Here is a 12596-nt window from a genome sequence, read left to right as displayed (position 1 = left end):
TTATGAGAAAGAGATATTCATTTAGGATAGTTTGGTGTCTATGATAAATGAGGAAAGAGAGAGGAAAGAAGAGTGAGGTTCTGGGAGATTGGAAGTTAACTCAAGATATTGGAAGGGGATTGAAAAATTGGGGACTATAAAACCAGTAAAACATAAGAAGGGAAACTTGCTTTTATAAAGAATGAGTATTTTTTTTGTTTTGATTTCCATGAAGTACATGAAAATAAAATTTTTCTTGACTGTAGCTCACCCAAAGGTTTATTGACCTTAGCTTTACAGCATTTGGATAAAGAGCTTATAAAACGCCTATCATTCACAGGCCTGAGGAGCAAGAATTCTTCCTAGGATAATAACTCAGGTGTCTGCCATTGACAAAAGTTGGCTGCTAGATTTCTTTGCAATGCAGTTTAGTTAAGTGATTCTGCAAATTATCTGTTCCTGCTATGTCTATCAGTAAGGCATTCTCACACAAGTGTAATTTTCAGTGAATAAGCAGTCTTGGCAATCAAGTAAAAAAGAAAAAAGCAGGAGGAGAGGGGAGGGCAGAAGCAAAGAATGCCACTCTAATCAATTCTGCCTTGGAGCGGAGACTCCTACCTAAATAACATGAGAGTTAATCAGCATTTTGTATGTGGTATGTAGAAAAAAATTGTCAATTTTTCATTGCAGTATAGATATCAAAGTAATGTTTCCATTACTGATTGGCTTCAGACAGTGAATATGTTCCATCGCAATGTAGTCACCACAGCTATTTCATTTAATACTATTTTTTATTTTGAAGTAAAAGAACATACCTTATGAGGGGCCGGGCGCGGTGGCTCGCGCCTGTAATCCCAGCACTTTGGGAGGCCGAGGCGGGCGGATCACGAGGTCAGGAGATCCAGACCACCCTGGCTAACACGGTGAAACCCCCGTCTCTACTAAAAACACAAAAAATTAGCTGGGCGTGGTGTCGGGCGCCTGCAGTCCCAGCTACTCGGGAGGCTGACGCAGGAGAATGGCGTCAACCCAGGAGGCGGAGCTTGCAGTGAGCCGAGATCGCGCCACTGCACTCCAGCCTGGGCGACAGAGCGAGACTCCATCTCAAAAAAAAAAAAAAACTAACATACCTTATGAGATACCATAACAAAGTATCTTTTTAATATTCAGCCTTCTCAGTTTTTTTCCTTTCAAATTATAGGTCTAAGGAGAACTTCCTTGTGAAGCAACCAAGAATTGTCTTGAGACAATAACATTCTAGAATTAGGTTTTGGGAGAGAGTGTCAAAATCTCATTCTAATGGTAGGTAGTTATGAGAGAATTGTTTATGTCATCCTACAAATATACAGTGAGCATAGATTATATTCTAGACAATATTATATTGTTTTGTCATATGCACAGATGACTAAGGCTGGCTTCTAGACTTCAAGAGATGATAATATAGTTGGCTTTGTCCTAGGACCATTAGAATTGCCCTGCCTTCTTTTTAGTCCATCGTTATATGTACAGATAATTTATCTGGCAAATTATGAGACACAGGAGCAGATATTTTCCATTGAATTTCCCTGATGTAAGTATCAAAGTATTAATATGAGCTTGAAAAAGTCATATTGCAAAATTGCAAGTGAATTATTTCTAGGAAATTCACACCTGCAAAAAGGATACTTACTGTCCAAGTGGTAGCTCTTTAGTAAACTCTACACATTTGATTTCTTAGAGTTATTTATTAATCCAAATCCACTTTCTTACCAACCCCCAGGCTGAACAATTTTATCTGGGAAGAGATGTGGCCAACTTTCTAGGGCTGACTTTGATCCAGTAGAACATGTCTTTTACAAGCATTTACTTTACCAACTGGGAGCTCTGTACCCTCCCCTGTGAAAAACACCCAGGCAAGTCCAAGGTAAAATTTCATCTCTCACCTGCTAGGACAAAAAAGGTAGAGATGGTCAACATAATCAGGCCAATCCAGCAATTTCTAGAGCAAGATATCCACTCTTTGAACTTCTATGTGTTTCAACATCCCCAGGACTCCCATTGTTCAGACTGCCTGTGTGTGGGGTGGCGGGGGTGGAGGGACTGCCTGGCTTATTTAAGCACATGTTGACCAGACATCTATACAGAGCAGAATTGTTCTTACATCAGAAACAAAAACTTTAGTAATTCTAGTTTAAACGCGATTGAGCCGAATCAGAGATGCAGTTTATTCTCTCCTAATTTTTCTCTATTTATAGCCTCACTTAGTGACAGGTCTGTTGCACAGGAGTGGCCTCTTACTCAACACATCTGCTCCCCATGTGTTGCTGAGTCACACATACTTTTTTCATTACCAAAAGTAACAAATATTTATTTTCTCCTTGGCAGTCCCAAAGAGTTGTTGCAACAGAGGGAAAAACAAGTGGGATTCCATTCAGCTTGGCTCCTAAAAAGATCCTTATTGGTGCTTGTGCCTCTACTACTAAAAGAGTTGTGGAAACCTTGGAATGTGTCCAGAGTAGAGCAATGGAAATGATTGGGAAAGAGGATCTATGAGAAGAGGCTCAAAGAATTGATATGGGTGTAGAAATAAAATTGTGTAGAATTACAGATAAACTATTTCAGGCAAAAAAAAACAAAAGATTAGAGAATAGCCTACAGCTGAGTTTCCTCTAAAGCAAGTTTTATAAACCTGAGACAGGCTTCAAGGAACTTTTGAACCCCTCTTTCAAATATTGTATCTACATCAATCTTTAATTTTTGTATGAGCCTCAGATGTAATCATGCACTATTATCTTAAGGTAATGGCATAAATTATGTTTTTCTCATGATGATGTCAGAGGGCAGAGGTGAAAAACTGGGATTTTCCACTTTTTGTGATTTTCTATTAGTAATTCTTTAAATTGCAAATTGCAGCTTTGGACTTACACATCAAACCATGTCTGACCTAGAGGACAAGGAGTGAAAATGAATAGGCTAGCCCACATCGTTTCTCTGAATCAGTTTTATAATTGAACTGCACTTTAAACCTTATCTTTAGTCTTCTCACAAGTCTTATAAATGAATGTCACCCTGATTTGATTGACTGATCTTCATTTCACACCCTTCATAAAGTAGCCCAAAATAGCTGCTGGAAAACGTTACAAACCTGCTGAGTTTTAGCGGTCGTCAACTTTATATTGTCAGAATTTCTTGTGGGTGAGTTATAATTAGGTTTATTTATTAACTATAAAAGCTCCTGAAAGAAAATATCACAAATCATGCCATAGCCATCTCATCTTGTCACTGCTTCTCTCTTAGGAAAGACAACATCTTATCCACTGTCATTAAGGATCATTGCTTAGAAAGGAATTTTAGGAACTAAAAAGATTGACTTCATACTGTGACAGTGAATTTGCCTTTTCTTTAAACTGGCTTATTTGCTATCTTAATTGCATATGTGTGAAATCACAAACATTCACAGGATAGGCTCTACAAAGGCATATTTGCTAGTATAATGATCACTTTCCTTATATAATCTGGTAATGGACTTAGCATCATTACACACATTTTGAAAGAAAAAAAAAATCCTTCTATCAAGGTGGCCTAAATCAAAAAGAATGTTAGCTGACTTGAACATCAGCTGCTGCTTCGTGACCTTGATTGCGTTTAGATCACCTACATTCCCCCTGCTTCAGAAGAACCCACATTATGCTAATGACCCTACTTCCCAAAATATCTAACCCTCTCACATCTAGTTAAGCTAGTGCTGTTCCAAAAACATAGATCACCCAAATGCTCAGGTGCTTACAGAAAATTCACCCTTTCTAATAAGTCGTTTTGGCTTGCCACTGCAAGTGTTCATGCATAAAACATACAAGCTGAACTCAAGAATTTCTGTAAAAATATGTGCCCCAGAATATTTTTCATGACTTAAAAATCATGTATTTTAAATTGTACACCCAATGTAATGTGGGAGTATAGCATTTTTAAGATGTATTTAAATACTTTAAAGAATTATTTTTCTACCTGTGGCTTAGCTAATGCAATCCGTGTTACTTACCTTTCCAAAAGCTATTAAATAAAAACATAAAATTTATTTCACTTTTACATGTAAAACTCAACTTTCTGCTCAAGTGTAAACTCTCTGTGGGGATAGGAAATACAATCCCAAAATCTAATCTGTTTTTTAGTCTTAAAAATCATCTGACAGCTCTCCAAATGCAAAGTACACACACATTTTGAAAGTTAACCTTCAGGAAGTATAAATAGAACAGAGAAGCACCTTCCTGTCTCATTGTGTGTTCAAATGGCATAAATTGATTCAAAATCTATTAAGATTAATCTTTCAAAACTAATACTCTGTGGTTCGAAGGTTACTGAGATAGTTTCCCTTCATACCTTGACATGTTTTATCATATCTCAAAAGTGTCTTAAGGGCTCACATATTATCTGATGTTTATCTAGGTTATTGGCCCATTCCATTCATAGGCAACCCAAGCCATTTCTTGTCAGACAGAAACTGATAAAACTTCAATAGTATTCAAGAACATTTTCCAGCAAAGTAAATATCCCATTGACATGCAGTAGCATTAAAAAAAGAAAGAAAAAAAAAAACTGGTAGTCCAATGTATCACGAATGCCTATTTTCATAAATGGGCTTTTAGGTGAATGTGTAAGCACATAGTACTACGTCTGAAAGCTAGCTACTAAGAAAGAAACATTTATCTGTCATAAGAGTGTCTTTAAGTATACATCAATTCAAGAAAAATGATATGGCAGAAAAGTAGTTGTGAAATGAATGTGAGCAATAAAGGCAACCAATAGGGATAACTCAGGTCCCAAATATTTGTCTCAAGAATAGGATTTTGGCAGAATTCCCAGATTATAATTTCAGCTCTCTATTCAATTTTGCAATCATAAAGAAATCCAAAAATGATAACATATTGCCTTTTTTTCCCTAATGAAACAGCCATATATTTGAGACATATTTTTGTCTCAAATGAAATAAGATTCTGATAGACCTGGAAAAACATGTGGACAAAAAAATCGGACAATTTTAAACATTGTTATATTTCATGAAATTAAGTTGATGATAAACCCCGTGGGCTGTGCCTTTATGGAGGGGGTAGAGAGCATTTATTGGGAAGACAATTCTCACTAGGAAGTGGCTGTGCCACTAATATTTCTGAAATGCCTAGAAACTTAGAAACAAAAACATTATTAAAATCTCTTCTCCAGGAAGTTTTGTTTTCATTCATTAAAGTAATCCACTGTTAATCATGGTTCCATTATTCTTGTCCTTAAACATTATCCACTCCTTCTTCTGGAGAAAGTCAAATGCTGCTCAGACAGGAATTCTTGAAGCCTGGTGTTCACATGGATAGGGGAATGTGTCTAGCCAACCCTGTAAGTAAGGACCCTACAGTGAGCCACAGCATAGACTGATGAGATCAATTTCTTGTCTTCAAAAAACACATATTCTTGATGTTCACTGCAGGTGCCAGAAGCAAACTTCAGGGAGAGTGAGACTAAAACTATCTTCTAAGGAATAATAAGAAATATTTTGTTAACAGCCATTTGAGATCGGAAAGTAGCACTCCTAGAAAAAGAATTTCATGCTATCATATACCATCTGTTTAAAATAATGAAACAATATTAGAAATAAGAAATGTCTTTTATTTGGCTATTGTAAGTATTCCAAAAATTGTTTATGTCCAATTACTAAGCAATATTGTATACATCTGGAGTCAAAGTATTATACACTATACCAGGTCTATAGGTAATGAATTTATATATTACATGCCTATCCAGTTAATGGTTTACAATTTCTTTTATGTAGTATTATTTTGAAATGTATTTAGGGATCGAAATGAAATGTGTTCAAAAGAAAGATCCAATAAGCAAAAGAGAAAACTCCTGTAGCAGGAGTTCCATTTGAGCTCCTTTCCTACTTGTCAGGGAAAACTAACAAAAAATATATAAGTAAATAAACATTTAGCAAAAAATAATAAAATCAACTGACCTGCTGGTAATCTCTTATTTAGGAGTATGAGGTTAAACAAACAAGAGAAGATGAAGGAGGAAAAGAAGAAGATGGAGGAGGACAAAGTTTTCAGAAGTGCTTATTAGAGCTATTACATGCCAAATATCTACTCTGTGGGAAAAGCAAATTTCACATTTTTATCAACTCTGTATTCACACATCTGATCAAGGTAACATCTTAAAATGGGTAGATGAAATAATGACATGAAAAAAACAAAAAGAGAACCCAAAGATAAGTTGATATAAATGTCAATGTAATTCATCTGAAAAACTCATTCATGTTGAGACTCTAATTCAGCAAGAAGTGTTAACTCTAGTTGAAAATAAATTAATCAAGTCTAGTATCATAGATTAGTAAGTCAAGGCCCACCCAAGGTCATATAGTTAATATGTGACAGAATTGCGATTTTATTATACAGTACTAGAATTAGAAATCAGTTAGAGTCCCCTGATGAAGATTGAGTCTTTGTAAGCATCTTCCAGTTTGGTATAGAAATGGGTTAAACATTAAATGTTGATTGAGAAAAATACCTAGACACCCCAGAAATACTACTTAAACTTCAAGGAAGATGAGTGTTGATTTATCCCACAATCTCTAACCAGGTATCTCCCTCTAATTCCTATAACCTAAGGTTTCATTTTTTCTTTCCATGAGACGCTGCTTCCAGGGGAGTTTAAAAAGAAGCAAAGCACCTTTCAGATTACTAGTTCTAAGCATGTAATATGCCCTCATGATAATTACACTTCTTTCTACTTTCTCCACTGCATTTCACCTGAATAGAGCTGGAACTAGATCTATAAGCATTCATAGTGTATCCAATGAGAGACTCTTTATTGTTATTTTAATTAATTTTGTCATCCAGGCTGGAGTGCAGAGGTGTGATCATAGCTTATTATAACCTCAGACTCCTGGGCTCAAGCCATCCTCCCACCTGGGCCTCCCAAAGAGAGACTCTATTTTTAAATCTAGGATAAGGCATATCTGCCCCCCGGTAGCTTTATGGTGAGTTGACCAGAAAAGTAAATTTCCTTTTTTTTTTTAAGGTTCTACCACTTTTGAAAGTAAATATATATAACATAACAATTGAAGGAACAGTGAGGTAGGGGAAAATATAGTGGCATTCTTTATTTTTATTTGTTAAATGAGACAATCTGATTCACAAGAGGAAAATGTAAGCTCTTTATGAAATGTAGCAGTAGTATTCAAGGTAATTTGGATTTTATATTAGATATCACAGATGTTAAGTGCATTCCCAATAGGTAATAATCTATTTAGGGAATAAACAACTTCAGTCTGTTTTAAAAGTATTTATATGTTTTATTTTATGACTAAATATTATCATTGAGCTAAAATAATTTATACAGCTACAAACATGAAAACATTAACTGTGGATGTAATTCAAGCAAGTGCAAGTATCACCTGTCAGTTGGCTGTTATGAAAACAAATTATAATTAAAACAAACTTAAATTAATTCAATTTCTCTAAAATTCTTTGCAAATACAGTACAGCTATTCGAGAAAGGAAAACTAATTTGACTTCCATTACTCATAATTAGCATTCGTTAATAAGGCAAGAACTTTTAAACAAGCTATAGCATCTCTGCCTCCAAGAGTAGAAGGATTGGCTTTTATTACATTTAAAACATAATTGGTAGCTTAGATAACTTACCTAAAGCAATCCAGCATTTTGAAATTTTGAAAAGAACTTAGCTGCTCTGGGCTGTAATCGTCCTGAAGAAAAACTGTCTACTTTCTGTTCCCAAATATCCCACCCAAGGACTATCAAAATCTACTAACTGAAATGTTGTGATAATTTGAAGGCTTTCTTTTCTTATTTTTGTGTAAAAATCAACATGTAATAGACAAGGAAAGTATAGTCGGCTCTTTCAATTTTGCAGGTACCTGAAACATTCTTGTATACCTTCAGAGAATGAGGCTAGATGAGAAAAGAGGGTCATTTTATGCCTAAGACGTGGTTAGAATTTAATTTCCTTTTAAAATTTATTTTGAGCAAAGGGAGCTTTACTTAAACACACTGCGTGATTCCACTGGATTGTCACAGACTTCCCTCATCTGTCCAATTGTTCTGCTCACAGCATTCAGGAAACTCTGCTCGCCATCTCTCTTGTTCAGTTATGTCATTCTTCCTCTCTCTTCTTGTTCAAAGGCTCCTGAAATCTCTTTTCTTAATACAGGTTTCTATGACTAAGAAATACAAAAGAAAGCAAGCTAATCTTTCTGCCCTTAATTTTTTTCTCACTAGCACATTTCTACTATGCAGCAAAACCACTCCTGGATTAGTGCTTGTACTTTAGCACTTTCCTATCAGTGCTTGCATAAAATGAGCTATAAATGCCTCATCCAAAATAGATGGTGACTTTTTCGGCTTTATATAACCACATTCTTTTATATGTTAATCCATAAAAGTTCTCTTCATTTGAGATACCTTGAGATCAAGGACATTATCATTTTGAAATAAGTCTGAGGATCCATAGAAAATGTTCATGTGACATAAAAAACAGCACGCTATAGAATTTGCACTAAATCTGCTCAGCACAATATCCAAAAGTTTGCAGAGACTTGGAGCTAAATTGGGTGTGCTGGTGATTATACTTGGTTTAAACCAACAGCAGAGATTCACAAGCCAAACGAAATGAATGTCTCATGTTGTTTATGCATAGTTTTAAAAAACAAAACTACAACAAATACACTTATCAAATTCTATGTCAGTAAATTATAAAACCTAGAAGTTTAGAAGGAAGTCAAATATATTGACTCTCACACTGACCAGAAAATAAAATATAGAATGAGAGGGTTTAAAAAAGAGGAATAAAAAGGAAAGAAGAATGAATTTTAGGCCTATCAGGGGCCATCCCACAATATCCTGTTAGATTTCAAAAAGAGAATATAATTAATTGCCCAAAGACGTTCATTTCATCGGGTGTTTTTAATCAAATGTCTCCCTAGAATTTAAAGCTGATTGCTGTCCTAAAATGCTGTGACATGTACACAGGCTCTGAAAGATCCATCTGGTATATGTAAGTCAATATGCATTTTGGGAGGCTCAAGGCATCTTCAAAAGTCAAAACTAACAATCTACTCTCTGCAATTTACAAACTAAATAGTACTAGTATTTTTGCATGCATTAGCCAATTTAACCTTCATGATAACACAAACTAATAACTAGAGCCAATCATTACTTATTTTCCATTTTACAAATATAAATTGGGTCCAGAAAGGATAAATAATTTGTCCAAAATTATATTTCCTAAGAATAGCAGGGCTGGGATAAGAATTCAGAACCTGAGTATTTAGTCATTTTGCCCATCTGAATCCCACAAAGCCTTTGAACAAAACCTTATCCAACATGATTGGCACTAGAAGTTGATCATTTACTCTAAGAAATCAGTTAAGGTAAGAAATTGTCTTAAACAATTTACAGGACAGACAGACATGGAGAAAGAAATGGATACATTAACAGATTTATCTGTAGATATTTTCATGTATGGCCAAACTTTTTCTTTGGTGGGTATCCTATTTTGTGCTCCCCACAAAGCACACACTGAAATAAGGATAAAGTACAAGTGGCTTATTTGAAAGTGCTCCAAGAAAGCACAATGAATAAAGTAGGGAAGATGATTTAGAGAAGGGGAGAAAAGTCATCAACGTGTAGGTTTAGCTGTGGAAACTGAAATTCAATCACATTTGAAATTCTCTGAGGAACTGTGTGGTATTTCAAAACTACCCTTAAAAAAAAAAAAGATAGAAAGCTGGCTATATATTTATTCATTGATGTCCATGCCTCATCGAATCAGAGTTTTACCTGGGAGCATTAAACCCCTAGCGCTTTAGGTGGCCTTGGCACTGGACTGAGCAAGCTTCTGTATCTCTAAGAGAAATCCTCATGCAGAGTCAAAGGAATGCATGTGTGTGGCATGGCAAGCTATAAAGCTGCTGGGCACTGTCTACTGAAAGTGCAGGTGATCACAGAAAAGCTGTGGATGGAGCATGAAGCATCAACAGTGTCTGCTACTACTATGGGCAGTAGAGGAGAGCTCCTGGTTGGAATTTCTCATCATTTTTCTGCTTAACCCACAACTCTTCCCTATTTTTGATAAATATAATTTTATGTTCCCTTAAAATGAAGTAAGAAATTAAAAATACTTGGAAAGAAAAGTGTAGAATCCTTTAGGTGATTTATTTTTTCATACTTTTATATACTTTCCCAAACCTTTACAATCATTTTATCCTCAACAAATTCTACAGAATGCTTTTTGGAAATGTTCTATAATAAACCTTCCCAACAACTCAAACAACAACTTTATTTCATTCTGCAATATTTCAACTGTATACAAAATAATTTCTTAAAAATAGATATGACTCTTGGAAAATATACAATTTAGCTGGTTGGGTGGCTAAGGCAGATGAATCATCAAGCTTTCTGCTTGCCTTGGACATTAGGTGCTATGTTTACCAATGAAGTTAAGACCATGGGCTAACCTTGTGGGGTTTTTTTAAGTGGAAATTGCCACTGTTGCTGGTATTTACTGCTGCTGGGAATCTTAGTCTCAGTCCCAGAAAAGGCTCATCATTATTTACATTTTACAAAATAAAATGCAAAGAAAAAATGATTCACTGTGTGGTCTAAAAAGGCCACACTATTGCCATGTGCACTTACACCCAGGTCACCAGAAGGCACACCCATGGCTAACTGATGAGGCAAATCACCCATTCATCTAAACAGTGAGGCAATGTGATTATAAAAAACATTAGCAAATTAAATAAATAATTAAATTAAATGTATTGATGTCACTAATCCATGTAATCACAGCCTTAAATAATGACTAAAATATATTACTTTTGTAAGAATCAATCACAAATCCTAGCCAAAAATATAAAGTGGGCAAGCCTGTCAGCCTTGCTGTCTTCTCCTTTCTTGAAACTTCACTCATGTTTAGGCACTTTTGGCCCTTTGTCTGTCCCTCCTCAAATACTCCTCCTTCCATCATATGGAATAATTGCTAGGAAGCAGGCACTCATTTCAGGACTTCATTTCTAGGTTCCATTTGCATCAAAATGGGGCTGTATGACTAGTTTTTAATGGGATAAAATGGCTGGAAGCAAAGTATATTATTTAATGGTCCAGATATTTGAAAAATGAGCATGCCTTCTCCTTTCTCTTTTACTATCTGTTGGCTGAATATCAAAGCCTAGGGTGTCCTGGAAGATAACATGGCTGCTGGCAGCCTGGTCTCTGAATGTCTGAATGAATTGATCATGACTCTTTTCTATCCCCAGTCTCTGAACTGGAACTACCTTAGACTGTTTAGCTACAAAGAAAAAGAAAAGGGATTTCTGGAGCCTAGGTTTGAAACAATGTTATGTGCTTCCCCAAACCATGCCATTTTCCTGGGCATACAAGAAGACTATAATGCCTAGCCTATCCTGTTTTCACATTTCATATCTCTGCATTCTGGCTAATAGAATTTGGGTATAATTGATGTATACTATTCCCAGACTCAGCCAGAAAGCTTCTTCCACAATCCTGCATTCTCACTACTACTCTCCTGCATTCTCCTGGAGCTACATGCTGAAGACGGGAGAAGGCTAGGTCTTGAATTGATTAGGTGGGGCAACTTACATTGACTGTGACATGACTCATGACAGGCATCAGAGTGTTCATTGAACACATTTGGTAAACTATCACCTGTAGCCTGTGCCTGCTGAACTTGATCTAAGGGAAGAGGTTAGAAAACAAAGCCATCAATGTATAGGTTGGTTGCTTCTGTTGTGTTTGGTAATATGTTGTAAGAAAGAGATAGACTAAGCAAAAAGTGGCTAAATTTACAAGCATAAATAAATGAGGATGAGAATCTAGAATTTTTGAGCCTTGCTAACCCCTTCTAGATCCCAAAGAGTAAGAAATAAAATTGAGGAAAGTCTCTGACCCAGTGAAACTTTTCAGTTGAACAAAGTGACTCAGCTTTGTGCCCAAATTCAGATCAGGGATCCATCCTTCCTAAAATTCCTGATAGCCTCAAAAGAGCTGGCATTAAGCATAGAGTCAGAGACGTGAATGAGGAATTAAAAGAAAGAGTATATTTGTGAACTATATCTGAGAAAGAACTTTAGGTATGGCTACTATGCCATGTAAATGACAAGAAAGATAGATTAGAAGATACTGTTTGTGACAAAACTGTTTTTTTAAAAAAGGAAATCATAAGCTTAGTCTAAAACACTGGAGGATTTGGGGGGAAATGTTAACCATTAGCAGACTAAGAGGCCGGCTGCAAAACCTGTGCAGTCCTCAGAGAAGGCAGAGCCAGGCACCTCCTAGGAGAGTTTCTTGCAGAGAGTGGAATTAGCATCTAATCAATAAACTTCTCCCTCTTCCAAAATACGTAGTGCTTAAAATGTTCACCAAGCAAGTTTTAGAATTTTTCCATACCAGTGTCTATTACATGGAGCCCATTCTTTACCTTTTCACATGACAATGTTGTCATGCTATTGGGTTTTGGGGATAGAACCAGATAAAACGACTTTTCAGGTTATAGGATGCTGACCCAATGAAAAAGACAACACATTGTCGGAAGATTCTAGACTTTGAGTTGGAGGC

Source organism: Pan troglodytes, chromosome 15 (assembly GCF_028858775.2).
Source record: "Pan troglodytes isolate AG18354 chromosome 15, NHGRI_mPanTro3-v2.0_pri, whole genome shotgun sequence".
Taxonomy (NCBI): domain Eukaryota; kingdom Metazoa; phylum Chordata; class Mammalia; order Primates; family Hominidae; genus Pan; species Pan troglodytes.
Note: the sequence above shows the minus strand (reverse complement) of the source record.